The sequence below is a fragment of the Formica exsecta genome, unplaced genomic scaffold (genome assembly GCF_003651465.1).
Source record: "Formica exsecta isolate Colony F162 unplaced genomic scaffold, ASM365146v1 scaffold47, whole genome shotgun sequence".
Taxonomy (NCBI): Eukaryota; Metazoa; Arthropoda; class Insecta; order Hymenoptera; family Formicidae; genus Formica; species Formica exsecta.
Window position 1 is genome coordinate 827,176 of NW_021851936.1, and position 4,460 is coordinate 831,635.

A 4,460-nucleotide genomic window follows, 5' to 3' on the forward strand; every position below is an offset into this window, starting at 1 on the left:
AATGCCGAGAAAAGTATCGGGAGTACCGAGAAAACTGCCGAGAATGCTGAGAAAACTACTGGATGTTCGCCTCATTATCCGTTACTACAGTTTATCACTTTTGTGGGGACGTGTGACAAATCCGCCAAGTGAACTCCGCGCGACCGTAGCTCCAGGTATTGTGAACATATTAATAAAATTACCAAGAAATTTAATTATCGACAATAAGCATTACTAGTAAGTAAGTATATAGTATGAATGTCAAGAAAATACAGGGTGTAAATCATATTATGCGCAAATACAATATATTTCATTGGTAGTATAGGAAAGTGCGACAATTTCGACAAGTGAATTTCGCGTGACCGTAGTTTCATAGATAAATATTCAATATAAGACATCTTCACCAACTTTTTTGAAACTCGCAGAGTCCATGTATTTTGAGAGTAAAAAATTGAAAGAATAACTGATAAAAATATTTTATCTGCAGGTCTTTTTAAAAGAGAATAAAAATTTGACATGTATAGAAACAATAGATGAGATTATAATTTTGCACAATAAATGACGTACAGAAAATATTTATATATATGTAGGATGCAAAACATTTATTTAAGACTTTGATTTCAAATTAGATCAATTCTGTACATACACAACAGCTACAGTTATATCCTCACAGATTGTTATAAATTTACAATTAATTTTTTTTTTTCTTTTAATGTACAGGCGCGTATCACGGGGTACATAATATAGATAATACAGATAATAAACTTATAGGATTTTTTAAGTTAATTTAACAATCTCGATTTTATAGCACTCCATTAGACATATTTCGTTTGAACGTAATAAACGTAGCGTCTCTATAAAAATATATCTTTAATCCAAAATTAAACCTCGCAATTTTTTCGCTTTAATCACTTTATCTATTTTACAAGAAGACATATTTGCATGTTCTTTTCCATTGGCAAAAGTTTCGATTTCCATGAGACGAACAGAAAATATGAAACATTGTTACAATATTGTAGTAATATTCTCTCTTCTGTATATATTGAGAAAAAAGAAACAAATAGGTATTTGGTTAGTACTAAAGCATAGGATACTTATAAACAACAAAATTATTTTGTCGCTACATAATTTGAATATATTCATTCTATATTGTTATGCTGTGTTAGTATGAATTTTTGATACAATTACTGCATTAGCAACAGCAACGTAACATCGAACTTTTGCAACAATTGGCGCTGAGGCAATAATGAAAAAACTATAAAAGCAACACACGTCAGTTATTGTAATAAACATGACAATGATAAAAAAAATCTAAGTTTTATAATTATTATAGTCTGAACGGGCGGCAAGAGCATATTGCTTTACCATATATATATATTTTTCTTGTAAGACTCCTTTAATTACAAGAGTTGAAGTGAAGACAATTGAGCGAAGAGTTCTATCGATTGAAAGATTCAAGGTAGTAACGATCTCTTAAGAGCTTGAAGAAATTAATCTTAAGATAGTTAGTCAAAATAATTCTTCGATGACTTTTTGAAATGATAATCTTTACAATATCAAGAAAACGCACGATATGATCAACTTCGTTCATTTGCTTTTTCAATCCTTGTAAACCGCGACTTTGGCGGATTTCGTTTCGATTTATATATATCCGAAATGTGTGATCGGAACTAGCAATAGTGCCAATGCATTATCCAATCCAAATTCGCGAGAGCGAGAGTTATCGATCTTAATAAAAATTTCTAGGCTATTATTATAATTAGTTTTAAATTAAACTCGCGGGATGTAAACGAGTGTTCTGTTTTTCCCGCCGAGGAAAATGACACGCGATATGCGCTGCTATCAGATGTTGACTAGTGTGTAGTTGTAATTGTATTTTTTGTTACTCGACAGTCCTAAAGGACCTACCTCAGGTTAATATTATGCTACGGTCAGATACGCGCGGATATGTCTCGCGCTTTTTTCTCTTTCCTTTTTTTCTTGCGTAACGCAGTTCGATCGATTGCTGCCGTGTGTACTTTGATTTTTACGAAGATACGCATAATATGTACTTATATGTATTATATACAATTATTATATGCCGATCGAGAGAGAAATCGATAATTCTTCAAGTAAGGAAGTGCGAATTTACCGCGCTAAATATAAATTTTAATTATAAGACCAATCGCGTTCCTATACATCTATTTCCTCGCTCGTCCCTCTTCAAGATGATTAAAATAAATAACCGGAAATCTTTTTTTTTTTTTTCGCTATTAAATAATAATGCTATGTGTATTATGTACGAAAATTGTCATCATTAATTTTGATCGTGACTCGATCGCATATCTTCCTTTTGTTCCTTTTTGCGACGCAGAAATTATAAAAAATATAGAGATAGAAAGGGAAAGACAATCAAAGTACGATTGAAGTTAATCAATATTGAAGAGGGGTTGATCCTAAGTGAAACGAAGTGATTCTCTCAGCCTATGATCGCATATTATTGTAATCTTTATATTAAACAAATGATACTCGGAACCTGATCGCTGTAACAATGTGTGAACACGATTCTAAATGTACGTATGTATCACGAGATAAGCGTTATAACAGATATATGTATATATATTTTATATTCTTTAAAATTCTAAAGCAAGGGATTAGAAAAAAGTAGGAGAGCGTAAATATAGTTGTGATAAAATTCTTAAGGAAATTATGTAAAATAGCATAAGAGCAGAGCTTCAGACGGCCGTAAAACACCCGTCGATTTGCCAATATTCAAAAGTTAAGATGTAAAACTGTGCCTCGATACCTAGCGAGTGTTTCCGGTCAAATAATGTAATCGGACGAAAAAGTTCGCTGTGGCGAATTTTCATATAAAAGATGTTAATAGCAATGAATTTGTATATATTGTCTAAATTATTAATATATATTTTTATTATTAATTTATCGCTTGATTATAAAGGAAGAATTGCAACAAGTTGCTCGCAAAAATATTTAAGAAATACAAAAAAAAGTTTAAATTACAAAGACTTTCAAAAACTAAAGTAAAAGAAATACGATTTTGAAAAATCTCATTCTAAAGAATTTTTTAAGAATTCTCAATACATTTAAAGAAACTAAATTCTTTTAAACTTTTGTCTTGTTTGAATGAAGTAGTTAATAAAACGTTTGATAAATTACATCCAGCGTGCATATGTGTATATCTTGCCTTATTTTAATTCATTACATTCGACTGGATACACTCACTATATGTTTTGACGCAGAATAATATAAATCTCAGCATATCATAATCGACAATTGACGAAAACGTTATTAGGAAGTGTTAAATGTGTGATCATAAGCGTGCTTGTAGCTGTGCGCGTCCAAATTAAGGACGAAGAATTCCATTAACAGCGAATCTCATTTAGTATATAGACAGAAGCGTAAAGACGTACTTGCAAAACGTGTTTTTTTTTCTTTTTTTTTTTTTTGACGGGTGATGAATAGCATTACAATAAGTGTTGTGTTTACAGAGTGCTGCCATTTTAAAAGCATCGTTCAAACAAAATATCATTCCTACTGTGCGATTTAATGTATGATTCAGTCAAATGTTGTATAAAAGCAATAAGTGCGTGATGCCTTGATATGAAAATTGAGTTACATTGTATTGCTCTTCCCCGTCTTTGTACCAATGACCATCATTGTACTTCTTTGTTTCTCGTATTTCCCCTTTATATTTCTTTGTTGCTATAAGTAGGCGATATCTCTCGCTTATTTATAAGATATTTGCCAAAGCAAAATAAAGATGAAATATTTTTGATAATTTAATACTCATGTTAAGTTTACACATGTAACTTGTAAGTTATTATATAATAATTTTAAGATTAAATTTTAATATGCATAGTAAATATGGATATTAATAGGAGTAAAATCTGAAACTCTGTAGTGTAATGCTATGTAATATTATTATTATATTAAAAAAATACAAAGCTATTTTAAATAGAATATCCACTATAGTATATTTTTTTACTGCGAGAAAAAAATCTTCATATTCTTAATCCTCATTTTAATTAATTTTAATTTTCTATTGATGTAGAGTGTGCGAGATTTTAAATAATTAGTAATATCTTAATAATGATACAACAATATCAATCTAAAATAAGTTATCATGAATATTGTCGCATAAATAAATTAAAGTGGGTACGCTAATGTTTTCTTTGTACTCTTAATGACTAATGTGTATCGGAACACACGCAAAACGATATAAATTAAGCCACACTTTGTGTTATAAGTTAATAAATTCAAGTTAGCACAAAACATATAAGCATACATGATGGACTTTGCATGGTACAAGTGTCGCCACAGACTTCTATGTATATATACTAGACTGCTAAGAGTAATGTGACAGATGAAGCCAAGGCAGCCATTTACAATTGGGCAGAATATAACCAGGTTGTCAATTAATACTTATTTTTGAAGGGAAAGCTGCAACATTTAATATAACTTTTATATTAAAAATATATACA